At 44.5% G+C, this 27,954-nt stretch overlaps 1 long non-coding RNA gene across 1 annotated transcript; it reads left to right on the forward strand.

Moving 5' to 3' along the window:
* The first annotated feature begins 23,262 nt into the window (after positions 1-23,262).
* On the forward strand, positions 23,263-25,801 carry LOC127485343 (uncharacterized). Its single transcript, XR_007912441.2, has 2 exons — positions 23,263-23,643; positions 25,624-25,801. It is a non-coding gene; the product is annotated as an uncharacterized lncRNA (long non-coding RNA).
* The last annotated feature ends 2,153 nt before the right edge of the window (positions 25,802-27,954 follow it).

Consider the following 27,954-nt stretch of genomic DNA (forward strand, 5'->3'; position numbering starts at 1 on the left):
ACTAGAACCTGAGGTGCCAGCGCCACAGGTGGAGGATGAGCCAAGTGAGCCATGGTGCCGGCCTCTATCCAGCTCTTTGCTATGGCCTGGGAAAGCAGTAGAATATGGCCCAAGTCCTTGGGAACCTGCACCTGTGTGGGAGACCTGGAAGAAGCTCCTGGCATCAGATTGGCACAGCACTGGTCGTTATGGCCAATTGGGGAGTGAACCAGTGAATGGAAGACCTCTCTCTCTGCCTCTTCTCTCTGACTTTCAAAAAAAAAAAAAAAAAACAAAACTCTGACTTTCAAAAAAATATATAAATCTTTAAAAAAAAACACAGAAAAAGAAAAACAAGCCATAGGCAAAAATTAGCAGGGCACAAGAAAAAATAAATATAAGAACAGTCATAAATGAAATTGAAACTAAAAGAATATTAGAGATATAAAACAAATAGCTGGTTCTTTAAGAAGATAAACAAAATAGAAAAGCCTTTACCCAGAGTAACAAAAGAAAGAAGAAAAAAACCTCAATAAATAAAATTTGAGAAGAAAAGTAGATGTTACAGTTGATACTACAGAATATGATGGGTCATAAAAAGCTGCTATGAACTGTGTGTTAACAAATTAAAAGCCTCAAGTAAATTCCTGAATATGTGTAACATATTAAGATTAAACAAGGAAGATATAGAAAATATAAATAGGCCATAGGAAGAAATACTACTGAAGTAGTAATTAATAAAAGTTTCCCAACAAAGAAAACCCTAAATTCTATAAAACATTTAAAAAGGAATAACTCAAATACTCTTCAAATTATTGCAAAATATTTTAGAGTATACAAAACTGTAAGGGGCCAGCACTGTGGCAGAAGCAGGTAAAGCCCTGGCCTGAATGCCAGCATCCCACGTGGGTGCCACTTTGAAAATTTGAAGCCTGGCAGCTCCACTTCAGATCCAGCTCTCTGCTAATGGCTTTGGAAAGCAGTAAAAGATGACCCAAGTCCTTGGACCCCTGCACCCATGAGGAAAACCCAGAAGAAGCTCCTGGCTCCTGTCTTAGGATTGGCTCAGCCCTGGCCATTGCAGTCATTTGGGAAGTAAACCAATGGATGAAAGACTCTTTCTTGCTCACTCTTGCTTTTGCTATTTCTCTTACCCCTCCCCCGCCTCTGTGTAACTGCCTTTCAAGTAAATAAATACTTTTAAAAAAGAAAACTATAAAATACTTTTCAGAAAGCTGGCATTACCAATACCAATACCAAAGACACAACACAAAAAATAAAACTACAGACCAGTATGCTTGATGAACATAAATGCAGAAGTTTTCAACAAAACATTAGTAAACCAAATCCAAAGCTACACCAGTGATTATACATAACAGTAAGTTTGATTTCATCTAAAGATGCAAGGGTGATTCAACATTTGGAAATCAAAAACCTCATAAATCACATCAACAGAATGAGGGAAAAATCATGTGAGCATTTTAACAGACACAGAAAGTAGTTGATAAAATCGAATATCTCTATAGTAAAAAAAATCCTCTACAAATTAGAATAAAAAGAACACATCTCAAAATTATAAAGCCTTTATGAGACAGACCAATAGCTACTTTTATACTGAAAAATATAAAGCAGAAATCACTTCTTTTCAAATATGGAATAAGAGAAAAATGTCCATTTTTCACCAGTCTTATTCAGTATATTGTTGGAAGTACTAGCAAGAACATTTTGGAGGGAAAATAAATAAGGTAATTAAAATTGGAAAGTGGTAATTCAAAATCACCATATTTGGGACCAGCTCGGTGGCATCGTGGGTAAAGCCACCGCCTGCAGCATGAGCATCCCATATGGTCACCAGTTGGATTCTTGGATACTCCACTCATGATCCACCTCTCTACTGATGCACCTGGGAAAGCAGCAGAGGACGGACCAAGTGCTTGGGCCCCTGCACCCATGTGGGAGACTTGGATAAATCTCTAGCTCCTGGCTTCAGACTGACCCAGGCCTGGTTGTTGCAGCCATTTGGGGAGTGAACAAATAGATGGAATATTTCTCTTTCTATGCCTTGCCCTCTCTGTAATTGCCTTTCAAATAAATAAACTTTTAAAATTAACATTTGCAAATTTCATGATGTTGTACCTGGATGAAAACCAAGCACTACAGCAAAAAGCTGTTAGAATTTATAAATCAGTTCAGTGAAATCACAGTTACAAAGGGAGCAAACCAAAACAGTAGGATTTTTATGTACCAACAATGATCTCACTGAAAGAGACATCAGGTTTGAAATCCCATTCACAATATCACAAACACAATCCAATATTTAGGAATAAATTTAACCAAAGAAATGAAAGATCTCTACAATAAAATTTATAAAATATTGATGAAAGAAATCATCAAGGACATAAAAATGTGAAGATATTTCTTGCTCATGGATTGTAAGATTTATTGTCATTAAGAATCTATAGCATCTTAAGTATGCATTCCCTGCAATCCCTGTCAATATACCAATGACATTCTTTATAGAAGTAGAAAAACAATCCAAAAATATGTATTAAAAATACCCAAAATAGCAAAGTAAACTTGAGCAAAAAAGCAAAAACAAAAACAAAAACATGCTGGACAGACACAGAAAGACTAATACCACAGGTTCTCCTTCACATGTGGGAGCTAAAATCACCAAAAAGAAATGCCTGTATCAATTTTGATGAAAATACAATGTTTTCTCAAACTTCGTTGAAAATCTTTGTCAAACAAACTGATAGGAATTATGTACTACTGTATATTTTTTTAAATAACACTTGAAGATATTACATAGATTAGTCCTTCCTTGTTTCATTTCTCGTATGGGTATGCATTTTCTAGTCTGTCTGTGTCCTTTAAAATTGTTTCCTATTTGTGTCTTCTATGGTTTTTTTTGGGTGGGGAAGGGATTTTTGTATTATTATTTTTTATTTAATGAGTATAAATTTCCAAAGTACAGCTTATGGATTACCATGGCTTCCCCCGCATAACGTCCCTCCCACCCACAACCCTCCCCTTTCCCACTCCCTCTCCCCTTCCATTCACATCAAGATTCATTTTTGATTCTCTTTATATACAGATCAGTTTAGCATACATTAAGTAAAGATTTCAACAGTTTGCTCCCACACAGAAATATAAAGTGAAAAATAATAGATGATTTTTTAAATGATGATGAAATCAGATCAGACCTATTGTCATGTTTAATCCCAGTGAGAGTCGTTAGGAATTGCTAATTTCTTTTCTTTTTTTTTATTTTACAGAAGATCAGTTTAGTATACATTAAGTAAAGATTTCAACAGTTTGCACCCCCATAGAAACACAAAGTGAAATATATTGTTTGAGTACTCGTTATAGCATTAAATCTCAGTGTACAGCACATTAAGGACAGAGATCCTATATGAGGAGTAAGTGCACAGTGACTCCTGTTGTTGACTTTACAAATTGACACTCCTGTTTATGGCATCAGTAGTCTCCCTATGCTCCAGTCATGAGTTTCCAAAGCTATGGAAGCCTTTTGAGTTCTCCGACTCTTATCTTGTTTAGACAAGGTCATAGTCAAAGTGGAGGTTCTCTCCTCCCTTCAGAGAAAGGTACCTCCTTCTTTGAAGACCTGTTCTTTCCACTGGGATCTCACTCACAGAGATCTTTCATTTAGTTTTTTTTTTTTTTTTTCCAGAGTGTCTTGGCTTTCCATGCCTGAAATATTCTCATGGGCTTTTCAGCCAGATCGGACTGCCTTTAGGGCTGATTCTGAGGCCAGAGTGCTGTTTAGGACATCTGCCATTCTATGTGTCTGCTGTGTATCTCGCTTCTCATGTTGGATCACTCTCCCCTTTATTTATTCTATTGGTTAGTATTAGCAGGTACTAGACTTGTTTATGTGATCCCTTTGACTCTTAGTCCTTTCATTATGATCAATTGTGACATGAAATTGATCACTTGGAACAGTGAGATGGCATTGGTACATGCCACCTTGATGGGATTGAATTGGAGTCCCCTGGTATGTTTCTAACTCTACCATTTGGGGCAAGTCAGCTTGAGCATGTCCCAAATTGTACATCTCTTCCCTCTCTTATTCCCACTCTTCTGTTTAACAGGGACCACATTTCAGTTAAATTTCAACACATAAGAATAACTGTGTATTAATTACAGAATTAAACCAGTCATATTAAGTAGAACAGACAAAAAATACTGAGGGGGATAATGTATTAAGTTGTCCATTAGCAGTCAGGGCTATGCTGATCAAGTCACCATTTCTCATAGTGTCCATTTCACTTCAACAGGTTTCCTTTTTGGTGTTCAGTCAGTTGTCACTGATCAGGGAGAAAATATGGTATTTGTCCCTTTGGGACTGGCTTATTTCACTCAGCATGATGTGTTCCAGATTCCTCCATTTTGTTGCAAATGACTGGATTTCATTGTTTCTTACTGCGGTATAGTATTCTAAAGAGTACATATCCCATAATTTCTTTATCCAGTCTACCGTTGATGGGCATTTAGGTTGGTTCCAGATCTTGGCTATTGTGAATTGAGCTGCAATAAACATTAGGGTGCAGACCGCTTTTTTGTTTGCCAATTTAATTTCCTTTGGGTAAATTCCCAGGAGTGGGATGGCTGGGTCGAACGGTAGGGTTATATTCAGGTTTCTGAGGAATCTCCAGACTGACTTCCATAGTGGCTTGACCAGTTTGCATTCCCACCAACAGTGGGTTAGTGTCCCTTTTTCCCCACATCCTCGCCAGCATCTGTTGTTGGTAGATTTCTGTATGTGAGCTATTCTAACCGGGGTGAGGTGAAACCTCATTGTGGTTTTGATTTGCATTTCCCTGATTGTTAGTGATCTTGAACATTTTTTCATGTGCCTGTTGGCCATTTGGATTTCCTCTTTTGAAAAATGTCTATTGAGGTCCTTGGCCCATCCCTTAAGTGGGTTGTTTGTTTTGTTGTTGTGGAGTTTCTTGATCTCTTTGTAGATTCTGGTTATTAACCCTTTATCTGTTGCATAGTTTGCAAATATTTTTTTCCCATTCTGTCGGTTGTCTCTTCACTCTCCTGACTGTTTCTTTTGCAGTACAGAAACTTCTCAATTTGATGCAATCCCAATAGTTGATTTTGGCTTTGATTGCCTGTGCCTCCTGGGTCTTTTCCAGAAATTCTTTGCCTGCGCCAATATCTTGAAGGGTTTCTCCAATGTTCTCTAATAACTTGATGGTGTCAGGTCATAGATTTAGGTCTTTAATCCATGTTGAGTGGATTTTTGTATAAGGTGTAAGGTAGGGGTCTTGCTTCATGCTTCTGCACGTGGAAATCCAGTTTTCCCAGCACCATTTATTGAATAGACTGTCCTTGCTCCAGGAATTGGTTTTAGATCCTCGATCAAATGTAAGTTTGTTGTAGAAGTTTGGGTTGGTTTCTGGTGTTTCTATTCTGTTCCATTGGTCTATCCATCTGTTTCTGTACCAGTGAATAGCAGATACAGGACCTACCTTCCCCCCATCCCACTCTAACTTTCAAATAAATCATTTTAAAAAGGTAAATAAATACGTTTTCCAACCATGAATATGGGAGGCCGTTCTTCTGTTTTAGCTCCTTCATTTCTTTCATTAGTGCTGTGTCATTATCACTGGTGGAGTCTTAACTATTTATGGTTTAATTTATTCCATTTAAAATTTTTTGTAATTATTAATGGAATTGGTCTTGTAACTTCTTTCTCACAGTTCATCGTTTGTTTATACAAATGCTAATTAGCTTTGCACATTGAATTTGTACCCTGCAGCTACTGGATTTGTTTTCCAGTTCTAATATTCTCTTGCGGGAGTCTGCAGGTTTCTCCCAAGTAGAATCCTGTCATCTGCAAACAGGGACAGTTGGACTTCCACCTTTCCTATTTGTATGCATTTTACTTGTTTCTCTTGCCTAATTGCTTTCATGATAACTTGTACTGTATTAAGAGTGGTGGTTGTAGACATTCTTTTCAGATTCCAGATCTTTGAGGAAATCCCCTTAGCTGTGAGTTTGTCCAACATAGCCTGTACCGTGTTGGGACATACCCCTTCTATGATGAGTTTGTTCAAGGTTTCTTTTTTTTTTTTAAAGATTTATTTATTTATCTGAAAGTGAGAGTAAGAGAGAGGAGAAGCAGAAAGAGAGAGAGAGAGGGGTTGGTCTTCCATCCGACGGTTCACTCCTCAATTGGCCGCAATGCCCACAGCTGTGCCAGTCCGAAGCCAGGAGCTTCTTCCAGGTCTCCCATGTGGGTGCAGGAGCCCAAGGACTTGGACCATCTTCTACTACTTTCTCAGGCCATAGGAAAGCTGGATTGGAAGAGGAGCAGCCAGGTTTTGAACCAGTGCCCATATGGGATGCCGACGCTTCAGGCCAGGGTGTTAACCCGCTGCGCCACAGCGCCGGCCCTATGTGCAAGGTTTCTAAATGAGGAGAGATTGTTGAATTGTATCAAGTGATTTCTCTCTGTCGAGGTGATCATATGAGCTTTCTCCTTCCTTCTATTGAAGTGATTTGTGATAGGTTTCTTGGTGTGTACAGGTTGAATGTACCTGAATCCCTGTGATAAACCCCACTTGATTAGTATGAATGATTTCTTGTTGTTAAGTTTATTTTTGCTATAGTTGGTTGAGGATTTTGCAGCTGTGTCCACTGGGGACACTGACTTGTAATTTTATTTTTTGGTTGTGTCCTTGCCTGGTTTTGAAGTAGAGGTAATGCTGTCCTCCTAGAATGAATTGGGAAGGTTTCCCTCCCTTTGAATTTTTAGGGGCTACTTTGAGATTAACCAGTTTGGTTCTTACTGAGAGTTTGCTAAAATGAAGCCACAAAGCCATCTGGTCCTGGGCTTTTCCTTGCTTGGAGCTTTTTTCTTACTGCTTCCAATTCTCAGCTTATTGTTGGTCTCTCTTCATGCAGCAGGTGTGGTAATTCACACCTACAGAGTTTTATCTTTCTTTCTTTTTTTCTTTTCTTTCTTTCTTTCTTTTTTTTTTTTTTTTTTACGGGCAGAGTTAGAGACAGAGAAAGGTCTTCCTTTTTCCGTTGGTTCACCCCCCAAGTGGCCGCTACGGCCAGCTCATTGTGGCCGGCATGCTGTGCCGATCCGAAGCCAGGAGCCAGGTGCTTCCTCCTGGTCTCCCATGCGGGTGCAAGGCCCAAGCACTTGGGCCATCCTCCACTGCCTTCCCGGGCCACAGCAGAGAGCTGGACTGGAAGAGGAGCAACGGGACAGAATCCGGTGCCCCAACCGGGACTAGAACCCAGTGTGCTGGCGCCACAGGTGGAGGATTAGCCTAGTGAGCCATGGCGCTGGCCCTTATCTTTCTCTTAATGGTTCTCAAATTTGTTGGCATGTGGTTTTCACAATCTATAATGGGCAGTGATGTTTCTGTGTTATCATATGCATTGTCGCATTTTCATGTCTGCTATTGACTTGAGTCTTCTCTGTTTTTATTGTCTACCTAAAAATTTGTTCAAGTGTATTTTTTTTAAAGATTTATCTTATTTATTTGAAAGAGTTACAGAGAGAGGCAGAGAGAGGTCTTCTATCTGCTGGTTCACTCCCCAGTTGGCCATAATGGCTGAAGCAGCACTGATCCAAAGCAGGAGCCTCTTCCAGGTCTCTCACGTGGGTGCAGGGGCCCAAGGATTTGGGCCATCTTCCACTGCCTTCCCAGGCCATAGCAGAGAGCCGGGTTGGAAGTGGAGCGGCTAGGACTTGAACCTGCACCCTTACGGGATGCCTGCAATGCAGACTGGGGCTTTAACCTGCTGTGCCACAGCACCAGCCCCCACAACAGTATTTTTTCCTTCATACTATCTGAACTCTTAGTGTAGAGTTACCCTTAGGAATATAAAGTAAACTGAAAATAGATTTTTGTAAAAATTAATGGAAATAGGAGAGGGAGGAGGAAGAAGGGTTGGAGCATGGGTGTGAGGGAGGGAAGGATGGGGAATATCACTATGTTCCTAGATCTGTATATAGGAAATACATGAAACTCGTATACCTTAAATAAAATTTAGCCTCCGAAGCGGTCAGCTGCTTCAAAATGAAGCTGAATATCTCCTTCCCAGCCACTGGCTGCCAGAAACTCATCGAAGTGCACAGTGAACGTAAACTTTGTACTTTCTATGAGAAGTGTATGGCCACAGAAGTTGCTGCCGACGCCCTGGGTGAAGAATGGAAGGGTTATGTGGTCTGGATCAGTGGTGGGAATGACAAACAAGGTTTTCCCATGAAGCAAGGTGTCTTGACCCATGGGCGGTCCACCTTCTGCTGAGTAAGGGGCATTCCTGTTACTGACCAAGGAGAACTGGAGAAAGAAAGCTCAAATCAGTTCGGGGCTTCATTGTTGATGCCAATTTGAGTGTTCTCAACTTGGTCATTGTAAAAAAAATAAAATAAATAAATAAGAGAGAGAGAGAAAGATATTCCTGGATTGACTAATACAACGGTGCCTCATCACCTGGGTCCTAAAAGAGCCAGCAGAATTTGTAAACTTTTCAGTTTCTCTAAAGATGATGATGTATGCCCGTATGTTGTAAGAAAAGCCCTTAAACAAAGAAGCTAAGAAACCTAGGACCAAAGCACCCAAGATTCAGTGTCTCGTTACTCCACGTGTCCTGCAACACAGACGCCGGTGAATTGCTCTGAAGAAACAGTGTACTAAGAAGAACTAGCAGGAGGCTGGAGAATATGCTAAACTCTTGGCCAAGAGAATGGAGGAGGCCAAAGAAAAACGCCAGGAACAGATTGTCGGGAGATGTGGGCTGTCTTCTCTGAGAGCGTCTACTGCTAAATCTGAGTTCAGTCAAAACTAAGGTTTAATAACAACAGATAAATAAGATTGTGTTTCAGATCTCAAAATAAAATTTAAAAATACAAATTTTGTTCACCTTTTCAAAAAACCTAATCCACTCATCTTTTTAAAAATTTATTTCATGTTTCAGTTCTGATATTATTTCTGTCTTCTAACTCTGGGATTTTCTTGCTTTTTGCGGTCCTTGAGGTGCATTGTTGTGTTTGTTGCATTTCCATTTCTTAGGCCATCCTCTGCTGCTTTCCCAGGTGCATCAACAGGGAGCTGGATCAAAAGTGCAGCAGCTGGGATTTGAACTGGCGCCCATATGGGATGCCGGTGCTGCAGACAGAGGCTTAACTTGCTACACCGTGGTACTGGCCCCTCAAATCAGTTTTTCAAAGTTCATTCTGATGTGCCCTGACCTCCACTGCTGCCTGGAGGCGCTCACAGCCTGAGCCCTGAGGGGCCGTGTGGTATCCTGGCCAGCCTCGAGCACCCTTGGTATGGCTTTGGCTCACAGCTAGTTAAATGCCCTTGAACTTGTCCCCCATGTACACAAAAATTATCTAGGGGCTGGTGTTTGTGATGTAGCAGGTAATGCTGCTGCCTGTGATGCCAGCATCCCATATGGCACCAGTTCAAGTCCTGGCTGCTCCACTTCCAGTCCAGCTCCCTGCTAATGCACCTGGGAAATTAGTGGAGGATGGCACAAGTGTTTGGGCCCCTGCACCAGTGTGAGATCTGGAAGAAGCTCCTGGCTCCTGGCTCTTGACTTTGGCTGGGGCCAGCTTCAGCCGTGAGGCCATTTGGGTAGTGAACCAGTGGACAGAAGATCTGCCTCTCTCCCCCTCTCTCCCTGTAACTCTGCCTTTCAAATAAATAAAGTAAATCTCTAAAAGATTATCAAAAATATGTTGATACTGACATCACATACAGCATCCTAAATATATAGCCCCTTAGTTGAGTCAATGCCACCTACAATAGCATACACAAATTCTGCTCCTGTGTGTCCTGGTCCGATACTGCTTTTCTTGTTATTGATAACATAGTCATGCCTTGTGTGCACAAACTTGCCTGTGTATAATTAATTTTATGTAATTCCCTCTTAAGTGTTATAGGAGTAAAAGGTGGATTCCTGGGGCAGCAATAAGTCACCTCCTGGTGTCCACATCCCACATAGGATTTCCTGGGTTTACATCTGGTCCAGTCCTGATTCCAGCTTCCTCCTGATGTGCACTGTGGGAGACAGCAAGTCTCACAAGGGCCCAAAACACAGCCCACAGTTCTTTGTGGGCTCCTGTGTTGGAGTGTGGGTGGGCGTGGATGATACGGGACTTTGCTTGTCATGGAATGGGAGCTGGAAACACAGCTGCTTAGAAGCTGACAACCAAGGCACAGAGATGAGTCTGAATCCCATTGTTTCAAGCATGTGGAGGCAAAACCCCCAAGTTACTTCTGGGAATCTGTGCCACCACTGGGAGAAGTACTAGGCTAAGAATGTCGGGGGTGTGTTTGGGAATTTGTAATTTGCCGGAGGATACAGACATGCAGGCAGTTTACAATAGACCCTTTCCGGGCCATATTCAGGAGTGGGAGATGATTTCCCACAGATGAGAGTGTGAGTTTTCTACATGAGTGCAGATTTGTGTTAGCCAATATAGTATATCTTCTCCTAGACAAGCCCTTGTTCACCCCTCATACACACTGCTCTGCACAAAGGTGCCTTGCCCAAGAACTCCTCTTCACTATTCCTCCCTGTGAGAAGTAAACACTTGGTTCATTTTCAAAGTAAGAATGGTAGATTCCGTGCACCTGAGTTTTTAGGGACCCAGGAAGGTTGTGGCCAAACAGCTGAAGCAAATGCCAGGAAGATTGTCACGCTGTTGTTACTCAGCCAATGAGGAACTGGGGGAGGGATCTGCTTGCTAGGAAATAAATAGCTTGCTGGAACCTGCTCCTGGTGTGCTGACACAAGGTGTTGCAAGATCAGAAATCGGGTCTCGCTCTTGTTGCACTCACTGAGTCGAGTCCATCACTTGAGCGGATGGGTGAGGCTGTTTCTCACACAGACCAAGCTTTAGGAATCATCTGTCAGCCAATGGAGAGCCACCCGTGGTGAGTGTGTGTGTTCCGCGAGAGGCAAACATGCGTGACCTTGCCTTCATTACTTGGCTGTGGTTTCCTGGGCTGTCCTGGGCTTCAAAGACCCCCAGGGATGAGAGAAGGCAGGGACCGCAGTTTCCTTGCTGTGGGAACTGAGGCGATGCCTGTGAAAGCACATTTTGCGCACATGCGAAGGTTGTTTGGAGATGGCTGTACATCTCTGCTAGCTGCTTCCTGAGTTCAGGAAACTTGGCCCTGGTTGCAGTGCTGGTCACGATGGGGTGAGGGTGAGGGTGAGGGACTGAGCTAGAGCTCGGGGCTCCACTTCAGGGGGCTGTGCTCAGTCTGAAGTTTTACTCTTTCTGCTGATGCTTTTTTTTTTTTTTAATTAAAGATTTATTATGTATTTGAGTTACACAGAGAAGGAAAGGCAGAGGCAGAGAGAGAGGGGCAGGCAGAGGCAGAGACAGATGTCAGTCTTCCATCCGCTGGTTCACTCCCCAGTTGGCCACAATGGCCAGAACTGTGCTGATCTGAAGCCAGGAGTCGGGAGCTTCTTCTGAGTCTCCCACGCAGGTATAGGGGCCCAAGGACTTGGGCCAGCTTCTACTGCTTTCCCAGTTCTTAGCAGAGAGCTGGATTGGAAGTGGAGCAGCCAGGTCTTGAACTGGCACCCATATGGGATGCCGGCACTGCAGGCGGCGGCTTTACCTGCTATGCCACAGTGCTGTTCATCCTTATGACATTGTTGTGTTTTTTCTTTTTTTGAAGATTTATTTATTTGAAAGTCAGAGTTTTATACACACACACACACACACACACACAGGTCTTCCATCCGCAATTGGCTGCAATGGCTGGAGCTCTGCCGATCCTGAAGTGAGGAGCTTCCTCCAGGACCTGGGCCGTCTTCCTCTGCTTTCCCAGGCCATAGCTGGATCAGAAGTGGAGCAGCCGGGTCTTGAACCAGTGCCCATAGGGACGCTGGCCCTTCAGGCCAGAGCATTAAGCTGCTGCAGCACAGCGCCAGCCCCTGTGTTGTCTTCTGATTCCTGGTGTTTCCAAACTCTCCATCTTCCTGTCCTCCAGTGAGCCCCTCCCCTAGCCTGCCTTTTTCATCCCTTCTCCCCTCCAGCCCTTCCTCCTCCTGTCTGCCTATGGGTACCAACTGTTATGGCTGCTAATGCTAAAGTCCTGCCTTACTCCTGGTGTTTTATTTCATGTTTGATCCTAGTATGAAAGATGATTTTATGTAATGACTGGACGGGGCCACCAAGTGCCCACACATTTGGCCAGGCATAAATTTGATGTTTCTGTGTGGGTACTTCTGGCTAGGTTTAACATCTATAGACTTTGTCAAGGAAATTGCCCTTCCTGGTGAGGTTTGAGTAGAGCAGAAGGGCTACTCAGTCCGTGAGCAGGAGCGGACCCTCCTACCTTAATGCCTTAGATAATTGACCAATACTCTGATAGTGTCCTAGAATTGAATGAATGGCTCTCCTGGGTCTCCAGATGGGGACGTGGGCATCTTGGTCCCTGGGATCCTCCCCAAATGACTCAGGAGCGTCAGTAGCTGTATAATGCATCTTTCTTTGCCAATACAGGCAAATGCCAGATACATAGAGGGATGAATGGATGGTTACATAGATCAACAGATGCATACATGGAGATTTCTGCATTCTGTTGTGTCTACTTACATTGGCATTTCTGGTTAATTTCCACAGAAATCTTGAGGATCTGAATTATGCTAAGGTGTCAGGCAGTGTGGTTTTGTAAAGATGAAAGAAACAGAAGTGTACCCTGAACGCACAAGCTTGGTGGGTAGATAAAGCAAACTCACCTAAGAAGACAAAGAACAAATCAAAGTAGAGCACAGGGAGATGCTTTGTCTCACAGAACAGGAGCACAGTTGAAATTTGTGCCTGTGTAATCTGCAATGAGGCCAATTGTGGTCAGAATAAAATTAACTCACCTGTTTTGGGGATCGGTAGGAGCAGTAAGACATCTTGGTTTTTCCTTAGATGAGCTGATTCCTCCACGTTGGATGTCCATCAGCCACACCTGGGAAGACCCCTGAGCTGTGATGACCCGAAGATCTCAACACGTTTCAGCTTTGCCTGAGCCTGTGGGTCTGGCCAGGCATTAGATTCCCTCCTTGCAAAATGCCCTGCACAGTGCTGAAATAGTTTGTCCAAGCTCTCTGTCTGATGGCTGAACTGCTGGTGGTGATGTACTAGTGTGTTCTCATCCCAGATTAGGTCCATGGTCACAGCTTCAGTGAGATACTCTTGGAATCGAGGAGCTAAATTTTTCATGCTCCCCTGGGACCTGTCTAACCAAATCTAGTTGCAAATGATACAGTAGCTTCTCTGGGGAAGGAAGATTGTTTCTTTGGTTTCTAGGAATAATCTACTGTTACACCTAGAAGAAGAGTATTCCTGGGTGGAATCCAAAACTCCCCAGCCAGCTATTTGAGTGGCACACAGGGAGGTGCACATGTACCATAGTGATTCCTTTTTTTATTATTTATTTTATTTATTTGAAATAGGTAAAGACAGAGAGGTCTTCATCCGCTGTCTCACCCCCTGACCCCCCAGATGGCCACAATGGCCAGAGCTGTGCCGATCTGAAGCCAGAAACCAGGAGCTTCCTTTGGGTCTCCCATGTGGGTAAAAGGGCCAAGGACCTGGGCCATCTTCTATTGCCTTCCTGGGCCATAGCAGAGAGCTGGATCAGAAGAGGAGCAGCTGGGACTTGAACTAGTGCCCATATGGGATGCTGAAACCTCAGGCCAGGTTTTTTTTTTTTTTTTTTTGAGTTAGAAAGGTCTTGCTTCCATTGGTTCACCCCCCAAATGGCTGCTATAGCTGGAACTATGCTGATCTGAAGCCAGGAGCCAGGTGCTTCCTCCTGGTCTCCCATGCGGGTGCAGGGGCCCAAGCACTTGGGCCATCTTCCACTGCCTTCCTGGGCCACAGCAGAGAGCTGGATTGGAAGAGGAGCAACCGGGACTAGAACCGGTGCCCATATGGGATGCCAATGCTGCAGGCGGAGGATTAACCAAGTGAGCAATGGCGCTGGCCCCAGGCCAAGGCTTTAAACCCACTGTGACACAGCGCCGGCCTCACCATAGTGATTCTTTAATATGTGGAAATGACTTTTTTTCTTAGGGATGTACTGTTTAAAAGTCTTCCTGTAATCCTTGCTGGTATATAGGAGAGTCAACAGTAGCCTTTGGGCATTGTTGTAAAATGGACCTCATGGTGTTTAATTTTTCACATTATGCTTGGGATTATCTCAAAGACCACTGGCACTGAAGTCAGTGTTCATGTAGCCAATGGATGAATATAATCCAATTTAGCATGTTTTAGCTGTCTCCACATTAGTTATTCTGCATCTGGCATCTGTTAAATACTAATCAATCAATGCTATTGATGTAAAGATCTTCAACCACTGGTGTTTACTGAACACTTTACCCCAGGTTCTCTACCCCTTGTTGCTAAAGAGAGCCCCTCTCTGCTTTCCCCTTGTTCCCCAGGAGGGCCCTGGTCCTATTCTGATCTGGTTGGGGCCTCTCCCTCTCATGTCTTCATGGCACCATGCTGGGAGGCACTTCCTGAATGAAGCATCTGGTGCAGTATTTACCCTCTTAGTCCTGTGTCTTCATGATCTGCCCTCAAGGCCTCAACCTCACCACATTTGGCAGGCTAGCTTTGTGGTAAAGTGTCTGGAATTAGGTTTGTGAAGGGGAGTAGGGAGAGGAGCATAGGTTCTTAGTTGTATGTCCCAGAATCCAAGCAAGATTTGGTAATGGCAGTATCCTTAGATATCTTTAAATGGCGCCTGTTTTAGAAAGAAAAAGCCTATCATGGTTTGAGGGTTCTTGTTTCCCACTTAAGTGCAGTGTAAGAACTTTTGTTCTCAGGTTGTAGAATTGCCAGGCTCTTACAGAGTCTTGAAAATCAAGGTTTCTTTAGCTGTGTCTCACTGATCCCCTTTCCTCAGCCAGAAGCTTCCAAGAAAGGACAGATACCTTCAACACCATCCTCTTGTGACCATCCTCTCACCTAGGCGTGGAGAGAAGACTAATGGTGAACCTTGTTTTCACAGTGGCATTAACTTTACTGTTTCCTCTCTACTCTGAGGAATGCTTTCAGTACAACTCCATTTCCCAAAGTTATCATGGTCTTCATTATTTGAAAGGCACAGTTACAGAGAGGCAGAGGAAGAGAGAGAGGTCTTCCCACCGCTGGTTCACCCCTCAAATGAATGCAATGGCTAGAGCTGGGCCAATCCAAAGCCAGGAGCTTCTTCTGGATTTCCCATGCGGGTGCAGGGTCCCAAGTACTTGGGCCATCTTCTACTGCTTTCCACAGCAGAGATCTGGATCCGAAGGGGAACATCCGGGACTTGAACCAGTGCCTGAGTGAAATGCCAGCACTACATGTAGGAGGTGACTTTAACTGCTGTGCCATAGCACCAGCTCCATAATATTTACAGAAATACTAATATACATTGTCATTTTCTTATTTATTTTGGAATCATACTTTTTGTCTTTTAAAATTTAAACTCCTATCTATAAGGGAGCAAATGTAGTATTTATCGTTCTATGTCTAGCTTATTCACTCAACATGACATTCTCCAGTTGCATCCATTCTGATGCAGATGTTAGAATTTCATTTTTATGTCACTGAATAATCGCATTGTATATGCAGAGTGCATTTTCTTTATTCTGATGTTGACAGTTGATTTCAGATTTTGCTATTGTGAACAGTGCTGCTATAAACATGGTTGTGCTGGTATGTTTTTAATACAACACGATCAGAAGAGGGATTGCTGGCTCATATGGAAATTCTATTTCTACTTTTTAAAAGATGTTTCCATGCTATTTTGCACAGTGGCTGCACTTACTTCCACTCCCACCAACAGTGTGTAAATGTTTGCTTTGAGCAACATCCTCCCCAGCATTTGTTACTCTGGGTCTTTTGTGTTTCAGTCATTCTGATGGGGTGATGGGATATCTGATTGTGTTTTGGATTTGCATTTACCTGACATTGAGTGATGTTGAATATTTTTTCATGTATGTGTTGGCCATTTGTTTTCTGTCACTCTCTATTGATGTCTTTTGTCCATTTCTTCACTGGCAGGCTAATTTTTGTTGAGTTTTTTAAGTTGATATATTCTGGATATTTATCTTTTGTCAGCTAGGCAGCACCCAAACATTTTCCCCACTCTGTTGGCTGTCTCTGCACTCTATGTATCATTTCTTTTGCTGTGAAAACCTTCTGAGTTTGATATAATTCCATGTGCTTAGTGTTGCTTCTATTGCCTGTGCTTTGGGTGTCTATCCAAGAGATTATCACCTACACCGTGTCTTGGAGTGTTTCCCTACATTTTCTTCAAGTAACTTCATAGTCTCAGGTGTAAAATTTGGTCTTTGCTGCATCTTCACTCCATTTTTGTATATGATCAGAGGTTTGTGTCTCATTTCATTCTGTTACATCCAGGTTTGCCATCACCATGTATGATAAGAGCACTTTTGGCTGCATGAATGTGGATTAATTTCTGGGATCTCTATTCTGCATCAGTTTTTATGCCAATATCATGTCTTTTAGTTACTCCAACTTTGTAGTATGCCTTGAAATCAGATACTGTGATACATCCAGATGGATTTTTTTTTTCTTGCTAAGCATCAGTTTGGTTATCCTGGTTATTTTGTGATTCCATATAGATTTTAGGGTTTTTTTTCTAATTCTGAAAACAATGGTATTTTTTTTAAGATATATATTATTTATTTGAAAGAGTTACAGAGAGGTAGAGACAGAGAGGTCTTCCATCTGCTGCTTCACTCCCCAGATGGCCACAACAGCTGGAGCTGTGCCAGTCCGAAGCCAGGAGCTGCTTCTGGGTCTCCCACACGGGTGCAGGGGCCCAAGTACTTGAGTCATCTTCTACTGCTTTCTCGGGCCATAGCAGAGATGGATTGGAAGAGGAGCAGCCGGGACTAGAACTGGTGGCCATATGGGATGCTGGCACTTCAGGCCAGGGCTTTAACCCGCTGCACCAGAGCACTGTCCCCAGTATTGGTATTTTGATGGGGGTTGTATTGAATCTGTAGATTAGTTTTGACAGTGTAGACATTTTAATGATCCAAGTAGAAGTAGAAAGACTACTGTTTCTTAAGTGTATGTACAAACTCTATAACAATAATCAGATCTCCAGTTGTTGTATATGGGTGAAACCATTAATTTTTTGTATTCTATGTATTAACTGTCACAGATCAGAGAAAACATACAAATTTGCCTTTTGGTGACTGGCTTATTTCACTAGTAATGGTTGCCAGTTGTATCCATTTTGTTGCATAAAACAAGGTTTCATTCTTTTTTATGGCTGAGCAGCATTCTATTACATATATTATGTATAACATCTCATTATGTATACATATACATACATATATCTCACATTTTATTTTCTTTGTGCAGTCATCAAATGATGGGAATCTGGATTGCTTCCATATGTTAGCTATTGTGAGTTGAGCTGCTACAACTGCAGGGGTACAGAAATTTTTTATGTCCAAATTTCTTATCCTTTGTGTAACTTCCCATTAATGGAATTACTGGGCAATCTGGTTGTTCGGTTTTAAAAGTTGTGAGGAAGGTATGAACCCAGATTGCTCTTTTAGATAGGGATCTCACGTTCCTATACATTTCTCCCACTGAATAAAAGCTTAAAAATTAAAAAAAAAATTGTGAGGAATCACTGTACTGTATTTCATAATGGTTGAGATAGATAACATTCCATCCACCAGTGTGTTGGGATATGTTTTTCTCCACATCCTCGCCAGCATTTGTTATGTTTTGGTTGTGGGATGATGGCCACTTTGCCTGAGATGAGGTGAAACTACACAGTGGCTTTTATTTCCGTTTTCCTGATAGTTGGTGAGCCTAAGCATCCTTCCTGTATCTATTGGCTGTTTGTGCTTCATCCTTCAAAAAATGCCTGCTAATCCCTTAGCCTGTTTCTTAACTGGAATGCTTTATTTTTTTGTTGAGTTCCTGAGCTCATTACATATTCTAGAATTCATCCTCTATCACAGGTATAGTGATATTTTCTCTGATTGTGCCGGTTGCTTCTTCACTTTGTTGAGTGAGTCATTGCTATGCTTCATGAAGCTCCTTAGTTTGATGTAACCCCATTTGTCTATATTTGATTTTTATTTCCAGTGCTTCTGGAGTCTTATCTAAGAAGTCCTGTATGCCAATGCCTTGCCATGTATCTCCTATGTTTTCTGCTAGTGATTTGCTGGTTCCAGGTGTTAGGTTTAGATCATGGATCCATTGTGGTTGGTTTTGTATAGGATGTAAGGTATGGGTCTTGCTTCACACTTCCACATGCAGAGATCCAATTTTACCAACATCAGTTGTTGAAGAGCCTGTCCTTTTCCAGGGAGTGATTTTATCTCATTTGCCAAAGATTAGTTGGCTGTGGATGCGTGGATTAATTTGTGGGGTTCTGATGTGTTATATTCATCCACATGCCTATTGTTATGGCAGTAATGGGGTGTTTTGCTTGTAACCGCTCTGTAATATGTCTTGAAATCTGGTATTGTAATGCCTTAAGCTTTATTTTTACTTTTTAAGAATGCTTAGATTGCTTTAGCTGTTTTGGGGTCTCATGTTTCCATAATAACTTTGCTATATCCCATAGGGTTTCATATGTTGTGTTTTGATTCTCGTAAATTTCAAGGAAGTTTTTCACTTCATTATTCATTTCTTCAGTGACCCATTGATATTTCAGAAGCATGTGTAATTTTCATGTATTTACAAATGCCATGTTCATGTTGCTGACTTCTACTTTTATTCCTTTGTGGTCTGAGAACATACATGGTATGATTTCATTTATTTGAGAGGCAGAGTTATAGGCAGGGAGAGGGCAAAACAGAAAAGTCTTCCATCCACTGGTTCACTCCCCAAATGGCACAATAGCTGGAGCTGGGCTGATCCAAAGCCAGGAGCCAGGAGAGTCTTTTGAGTCTCCCACGTGGGTGCAGGGGCCCAAGGACTTGGGCCATCCTCCACTGCTTTCCCAGGCCACAGCAGAGAGCTGTATCAGAAGAGGAGTGGCTAGGACTCAAACCGGTGCCCATATGGGATGTCTGCACCACAGGCAGAGACTTAGCAACTGTGCCACAGTGACCCCCCTATGGTATGATTTCAGTCTTCTAGAATTTACTGAGACTTGATTTCCATCCTAGAAAACGTTCTTCACTGATGACAAGAATGAGTATTCAGCAGCTGTTGAGTGAAATGTCCTCCAAATGTCTGTTCAGTCCATTTGCTCAACACTGTGTTTCACTGGATCTTAGCCAAAGACCAAGAAGATATCAGTACCATGCTGTAACTCCAATCTATCTTTTTTAAAAAAAGATTTATTATTTGAAAGACAGAGTTATAGAGGTGTGTGTGTGGGGGGGGGGGTCTTCCATCCACTGGTTCACTCCCCAGATGGCCACAATGGCTGGAGCTGGATAGATCTGAAGCCAGGATGCCAGTAGCTTCTTCTGGGTCTCCCACGTGGGTGCAGGGGCCCAAGGACTTGGGCCATCTTCTACTGCTTTCCCAGGCCATAGCAGGGAGCTGGATTGGAACTGGAGCAACCAGGGCTCGAACTGGTGCCCTTATGGGATGCTGGCACTTCAGGAAGCAGCTTTCCCACTATTCCACAGCACCAGTCCCTGATGTGTCTTTATTGATTTTTTCACTGGGTGATTTGTTACTTTTCTCTTAGAATCTTTAGACTTCTCTCCTTGTTCCTGTATTTTGAGAATGTGACTGTAATGTGCCTTGGATAAAATCGTCTCTGGATTGGGGTCCTTTGAACTTCTTGTATCTGGATGTTTGTCTCTTTTAAGAAACATGGCACTTTTTTGTTCTTTTCATATCCTAGGTAGCTGAAGTCGGAAGTCAGCATGGCTATACACTATCTGGCCATCTTGGATATCCTCCTATGTGGGGATAATTAAAATATCTATCACTTTATCGTTTCTTGGTGGTGATGTAGCCAGGCAGAAAACCCATGGGATCTTGCCCAGTGCCTTTGCCAATGGAAACACACCTGCTCGGATCCATGCTGCTTGGTTCTAATCAGAAGCAGGGCAGCTGGAGCAGCAGTTCTTCCCATAAAATCCTAGATGAATTCTGATTTTATTTTGCCAAAAAAGGAAGAATAGATTAAAAAAAGAGAAATAAAAGACCATGAAGAAGACTGCAAGGAGACTGAATGAGAGGCAGCAGCTGGAGCGTGCATCCCTCACTCCGAGTCTCAGACTCACCTGAGCACCTCATGTGGTAGGGAAGGGCTGGGCCTGCTGCACCCTCCCTGTCCACCTCTGCCCATGGAGAAGTCCTGCTTCCGTTCTTCCACCCTCGTCACTGATGCTTCATTTCTAGCATTCTTCAGCCATACTCAGTGTGGCTAACTCCAGTTGGCTTAGCCAGGCCCCCGTGGGAATGCGTTTGGTTGTTCTTATTTGGGGTTACTATGGATACGGCTGCTAGGAATATTCCTGTGCATGTGGTCTGTGCACCTGCCCTCAGGAGTCAGTCACGAATTGGTCACATGGTGACCCTGCTCAGAGACCAGTAACGTTGTACCAAGCAGCAGTTCCTGCTGTCCCTCTGATCCCCTTCGCTCTGATGGCTTCCATTCCCACTCACTGCACAGGACCCCTTCCCTCCCATTTCCCCTCCCCTCACTCTGCTCCCTGGCTCCAAATCCATGAGCCCTTCCTCATGGCCTCTTGGACCCAGTGAGTGACCTGGGTCAATGTCTAATACTGGCCCCTCCTAACTCTGCACCTGTGTGGGCCCTGTCGGGGAGGATGTTCATGATCAGTGTCAGGCCCCTGGAGCATCTCCTGCTGTGCTGGTGGAAGGTGGGTGGTCTTGTCACCTGTGTCACACCCAGGGCCTGATGCTCAGGCCTCTGCAGAGCCAGGCCCCTCCTTGTGCTGTATGGGGCAGCCTGGGCTGAGCTGCCCTTTGTGAGCCAGTCCCCCTCAGGAGGGATGAGCAGGGGTTGCTTTGTTCTCCAGCACAGTGAGTTACAGAGCTTTACCCTAAATCAAGAACAGAGGCCTCAGCGTGCCCTGACGTGCACGGAGCTCTTGCCGTCCAATGCATGTTTGAACAGGGTGGTTGTGAGTACCCTGATTGGAGGAAGCCATTCAGAAATGCTCATGGATTCAGAGTGAGAGGGTCTGTCACTCAGGCAGTGATAGGTCAGGGAGTCGATCTCGTGCGTTCTGTGCAGTGAAGCTTCCCAAAGGGTGACTGTTCCACTGCTGCTTTTCCCATCCATTTGAACAATGCCAAACTCACCTGCCTACTCAACCTTGGGAGGGAGGGTGGGGTGTGTTTGTGTATTCAAAATTTGTTTGGGTAGCAGAGGGACAGACACAGAGGGCATCCATCCTTTCATCCTGTCCTCAGATGCCTGTGTGGACACAGTTTTCTCTGTTCATGTGTAGGAGGGCCCAGTGATAGCCCCCAGTATGAGTTGAACTGCTGACATAGTGCCATGCTTTGACTTGGACACCCTCTTCAAGGCTGTGGCCTCAATTCTTAGAATGGTGAGTGTGGGAATATCTGAGACCGTGTTTAATTTTGGAAAACGGCCAGACTGTTCACCAGAGTAGTGAGCTCTCATGCATCCACCAGCAATGAGTGAGAAATCCTGTTCTACATCCTTCACAGCAGTTGTGATGTTTAAAAAAGAAAGAGTTCATCTATCTTAAGAGATGTGTATTGTAAAACAGTGACCATTTTGACACCATCAGGAGTTTCCTCCTCAGGCCTGGGCAGGGAGGCATTCATTGCTCCTGTCTGCGGGGGCTCGGAAACGATGAGGCGAAGGCAAGGAAAAGGTGAGGGAAGGGGCAGAAGGCAGGAGACGGAGCCGCAGAAGGCAGGAGACGGAGCCGCTCCACCCTGCTGTGCTCTCCCCTCCCCACGTGACAGCGCAGGGGTCACAGCACGCTGCTGTGTGTGGCCTAGGTCTGTCTGCTGGAATTCCATGCACAGAGGAATGGGAATGAGAAGCATGGAGCCGCCTTCTTGGGGGTCCCAGAAAGTGAGGGTGGCCCCGAGGCAGGGCAGGATCCATAGTGCCGGCTCTCAGTGGCATTGTAGAGGCTTGTGCTTCTTATGGCGTTAAATATGGGAAAATTCATTGTCATAACTCTACACACCATTCAAAGTGTGAACATGGATCTGTGCAAAGAAGACTGTGGGCAGAATAGTCTACTTGAGCCAGAGGCTCACGCATGGTGTGCAAAGCCAACAGGAACTTGAGCACCAGCCCTGTGCAGTGCTGTCCGTGTGCATCTCTGATCTTAAGCCGGGAAAGAACCTGCCTGCCAGGGCCCAGCCATCTCTGCCCCATTTCCTGGGTGGCTCCTTGGAGGTCCCTGGGGACTCCAACAATGGCTGCGGGATTTTGTGATCATCTGAGGTGGTTTTATTTTATTTTTTTAAGAATTATTTATTTTTATTTGAAAGTCAGTTACACAGAGAGAGGAGAAGCAGAGAGCAAGAGGTCTTCCAACCAGAGGTTCACTCCACAACTAGCTGCAATGGCTGGAGATGGAAGTGGTGTCTAAAGCAGGCTTTGTGCTCTCCCTACCTCTCGGCTGCCAACCCTGTGGCTTGGTCTCGCAGCTCCCATTTGGGATTGTCGAGAGGTGAACTTCATCTCGTCCATCCACCAAGCGCATGGTTCTTATGAAGGCATAGCTGGAGGCAGCCAGAGCAGGGACGGTGGTCGTTACTAAAGAGGAACAGGGCGCATCAACACTGATCCAGAGTACATTCATCCAGCCAGGGCAGATGAGGAAAAGAACTCGGGGAATTGTGGAAAGTAGCCCCAGGGCCTCTGAAATGCCGTTCTCAAGCTCCCAGCTTGGAGAGCAGACTCTTAAATGGCAAAGCACAGCGGGGTTCACCTCATGCTTGGTTTGCTGGAGGTTCCTGGAGGTGGTTAGGATTAAGAGACTGAGGCAAGCCCCAGGCAGTGACGATGGGAAACTATCTTCCGTTCTTAAGGTTAAAAACTGATGGGCAGGCAATTCTCTCCAGTGTGATAGAGAAGGTGGCACTGCGAGAACATATGGAGGGATGTTTGGGGCTTGGGGGGAGGTTCTTTTTCACCTCCAGGGATTCAGATCTGTGTAATGGATGCTCACTGCCATGGACTGCTGCAGATTCAGCTGCTGCCTCCCTGTGGGTTGCAGACCTGTGGTGGTACCCTTACTGTTAGCACAGTCAGGGTGAGCCTTTGGCACAGCAGTTAAGCCACTTCTCGGGACGCATGTATCCCTTGGCAGAGTCCTGGGCTCCAGTCCTGGCTGTGTTCTGGTTGCTCATTTGCTGCTAATGCACATCCTGCTAGGCAGTAGTTGAGGGCGCACATAAGAGTCCCTGCCACCCATATGATGTTCCAAGCTCCTGGCTACAGCCTGGCCTCACCCTGGCTGCTTTTGGGATTTTGGGTATGAGCCAGCAGAAGAAAGCTCTCTCTCTCCATCCCTCAAACCTCCCTCATTTGCCTTTTCAATAATTTTGTCTTTCAGGGTAATACAGTGGAGCCGGGTGCTGATTGTAGTCACAGAAGATGGTTATGTGTAGGTGCTGAGCTGCATATCAAAGAGCCCCATCACTTCACTTACACTTTGAAGCAAGTTAGTAGCTCTTATTTCTTAACATGTAGTGTTGTCAAGGTAGCTGGAGGGTTTCATCTCCAAGCCTATCAGATGCAGAAGCTCTTCAATGAAACCTACTCACTTGTTAGTCAGAGGATAAGCCTGGGAGCCACCTGCAGCTCCACCCACCTGCATGGCCCAGTCAGGTCGGTGACTCTGCAGAGGCCCCTGGAGTGGCCACTTTGATCATTGCCATCTGCAGGATACACACAACATGCTCCTTTCTTGGGCACACTGTCTGGGCAGGTTCTTGTGAAGTGACACAAAGAACCTTTCCCTCCAACACAGGATCTCAGGTGGAAGCCAGCAAAGGTGTTTGCTGCTGTGCACTCAATACAGACCTGGAAAGATACTTTGTCCCAGTCAACGACATTTACTTTTAGTTGCCTTGGTGCCAGAGAGATTTCGGCTGGCTGATAACTCATACTCATCACTTCAGAAACTGCAAAAGCTTCAAGTGGCTTTGCTGCACTAATCAGTTTTCTCCTAGCAATGTAAGTGATTATATTTTTTTCCATAGAAACCAGAGACACAAGAAGGCTGGGGACGAGAGGTACCTTACATGACACATTCACTATGGCTGCATGGCGCATTCCGTGCACACCATCTCCATCACTCTCCACAAGAAACGCAGGCCAAAGGCAGAAGGATGAGATACTTTGGCCTTGGCCACAAGGCTTGTAAAAAAGTGGCAGAGTAGGTACAATGAATCCCAGGTCTCTCAAAGCCTAGGATAACCCCGTTCCTTCTTGCTAATCTCCAGAAAGCTGGAACTGGACTGAAAAGGATTCCCCAAAACAGCCCCATGAAAGGAAACCTGGCCAGTGGCCACCGTGTAGGAGCTTTCAACCAGGTGCCTTGGGGTCTCCCACTATTCCTAGTGCCATCTAGGTGCCCTGAGACCTGAAATGCCCAGCTCTGCCGTTGGTGGTCAGGGGGACCTCACCTCCTTCCTAGCTCCAGCGCTGCCTATGGTGTCCACACAGTGGGCGGCTTTCAGGGTCAACAGGCAGATCTCCTGGATGGCAGTGTGGCTTTCAACAATCCGGTGAGCCACCACTTCCTGCCGGGGAGCAGAAGGTGGCACGAGAGGGAGGAGGTGAGCTGGTGTTGGAGGTCTGCGGGAAACAACACAGCCTCGAGGTCAGGTACAAACACTGTCGAGGTCAGGTCTTGCTCTATGCATTTTTAAATGGAGGAGCAAGTTTGCTTGATATGCACTAGCCCAGCCACGTACCTCTGGAATGCCCCAGAGGTGGAAGATTTCAGAAAGAAATTCTATTTTGCAAAATGCATTCTTTTGGGTATTTTAATGTTTAAAGTCAAGATGGTGGAATGAGTCACCTTCTGATTGCCAAACTACTCTTCTCCAGCCCTACTGAATGTGATCACAAGCTCTCACTGAAACATGGTTAAAGGGGTGGAGGTGGAACTGCTTGTAGACAAACTAGATCATTCTCAGAAGTCCAGGGTTGGCACTGCCCAGCAGCCTCTGGTTGCTGTTCTCAACTTTTTCTTGGGATTTTATAGACATATATGTTGGTGTAACCACACTCAGGAGAACAGTTCCATCTCCACACAAAACTTACCGGTACTGCTCTCTTGTAGGCACATGCTCCCCCAGCCCCTACACCCTTGTCAACCACTGGCAGGTTGTCCATTATGATACTTTTGACTTTTTCTAGAATGTCCTAGAAATGGGATCATACCGCATCTACTCTTTGGAGACTGGCTTCTTTCACTCAGCATAGGGCCTTGAGTTTTATCCAAATTTTGCTGGGAATTGACTGTAGATTCCTTTTACTGCCGACTCTAGTCCCTCATAGGGCTGCACCCCAGTATCCAAGCAGCTGTCAAACAGCTTTCCAAGGTGGCTTATTTACCATCTGATTATTTTCTTTGGTGCTGTGTCTTTTCATGCTTTTTGCTGATTTTCCTGCTCTTTGTTAATGCCCCTAGGAAGGCAGCAGGAGACCCAAATGGAGTTCCAGGCTCCTAGGTTCAGCATGGCCCAGACCCAGCTATTGTGGCCATTTGGGAATTGAACCAGCAAATGAAGATCTCTGTCTCTCCCTCTCTGTAACTCTGCCTTTCAAATAAGTATGTATATAAATAAATAACATTTTCAAATAAAAAAGATTGTTATTTCTCCAACTTCCTTCCTTCTAGCCTTAGAGGGGACAAAGGGAAGAATTAATAAAATGGCTGACTGGACAACTGAAAGTGCCCAATCTGAACTCAGAGGAAACCAAATGAGCGATGTGTCCGACCCTGTTCCCCAACAGGAGCTGTATGTAGGTCTCTCCAGTCACCTTTCTTACCACATCCTCAGTGCCCCTCAACACCTGAACCCTTGCCCTAGACTACAGGGTACAGGGGTGCCCACAATGTAGTCCCAGGTGTGGTGTCAAAGCAGGATGTAGCTTTTCTTAATACTATTGCAAGTCAGTTATATAAAAGAACATATATGTTGATTGAGCTTATAACATTTGGCTAAAATAATAGCACTAACTATTGCTAACATTGAGTACAGAATAATACACAAGGAAGCAAATACAGCCTCTAACGAGGCAGAAAGGCCCTGCAGACTTTTCTAAGATGGTCACAGATGCACTTTCACACGGGTGATAATGTACAGAAATAAACAATTCTGTCACCAGAGATTTGACCTACACTGACATTTCAACAGTAAATGCTAAGAAATAATTACTTTTCTTGTTTTCTTAAAAATTAGAAGTAGGGGGACAGCGCTATGGTGTAGTGAACTAAGCCTCTGCAGCGCCAGCATCCTTTATGGCACCAGTTTGTATCCTGGCTGCAACTCTTCTGATCCAGCTCTCTGCTGTGGCCTGGGAAAGCAGTAGAAGATGGCCCAGGTGCCTAGGCCCCTGTACCCACGTAGGAGACTGGGAGGAAGCTCCTGGCTTTGGATCAGCTCTGACCATTGCAGCCATTTGGGGAATGAAACAGCAGATGGAAGCCCTTTCTCTCAGTCTCTCCCTCTCTCTGCCTGTAACTCTGCCTCTCAAATAAAAAGCTTTATTAACATTAGAAGAAATTTTTGGGGGGATAATTAAGTAACCCCATTTCTCTATAAAATTTTTTTCCAAAGAAGTCTAAAATAATACCTTCTTTTCCCTCTGAATACACATTTCCATTTTTTAAAATGGTGTATTTATTGGATCTGGCACTTTGACATAGTGGGTTGAGCCAGCATCTGCAGTGCTGGCATCCCAAATGAGCATTGATTCGAGTCCTGGAGGCTCCATTTACAATCCAGCTTCGTGGTAATTTGCCTAGGAAAGCAGTAGAAGCTGGTCCGAGTGTTTGGGCCCCTTGCTCCCACTTGGGGACCCAGATGAAGCTCCTGCATCCTGGCTTTGGCTTAGTCAAGCCCTGTTTTTTTGGTCATTTGGGAAGTGAACCAGCAGATGGAAGAATCTCAATCTCTCTCTCTCTCTCTCTTTCTCCCTGTAATTCTTTCAAATAAATTAAATACTTCATTGTTTTTTAAAGATGTATTTTATATTCAAAAGATAGATTGGCAGGGAGATAGAGTGAGAAAGAGATCTTCCATCTGCTGGTCTACTCCACAAATGCCCACAACAGCCAGGGCTGGGCCAGGCCCAAGCTAGGAGCCAGGAACTCCATCTGGAAGGATTTGGGCCATCAGCCACTGCCTTCTCAGGCCTATTAGCAGGAAGCTGGATCAGAAGTGGAATAGTTGGGACTCAAACCAGCACCCCAATATGCGGCACTACTCACGTGGAACTAAATTTATGGTGCCTTGTAAACAAGCTCAAGAGTGTAAAATTTCTAGATGAAGATTCAAAGAATCATCACAGCCCTCTAAATGCTGGTCCTATGTCTTCGGTGACAAGGGACCCACTTCTTCCCAAAGCAGTCCATTCCGTCTTAAAAGAGCTGTTGAGCTGGCACCACGGCTCACTAGGCTAATCCTCCACCTGCGGTACTAGCACCCCGGTTCTAGTCCCGGTTGGGGCACCAGGTTCTGTCCCAATTGCTCCTCTTCCAGTCCAGCTCTCTGCTGTGGCCCGGGAGTGCAGTGGAGGATGGCCCAAGTGCTTGGGCCCTGCACCCACATGGGAGACCAGGAGGAGGCACCTGGCTTCAGATCGGTGCAGTGCGCTGGCCTCAGTGCGCCAGCCGTAGCGGCCATTTTAGGGGTGAACCAACAGAAAAGGAAGACCTTTCTCTCTGTCTCTAACTCTGCCTGTCCAAAAAAAAAAAAAAAAAAAAAAAAAAATTTGTAGGAATATTCCTCTGAGT

The sequence above is a fragment of the Oryctolagus cuniculus genome, chromosome 12 (genome assembly GCF_964237555.1).
Source record: "Oryctolagus cuniculus chromosome 12, mOryCun1.1, whole genome shotgun sequence".
NCBI classification, from domain to species: Eukaryota; Metazoa; Chordata; class Mammalia; order Lagomorpha; family Leporidae; genus Oryctolagus; species Oryctolagus cuniculus.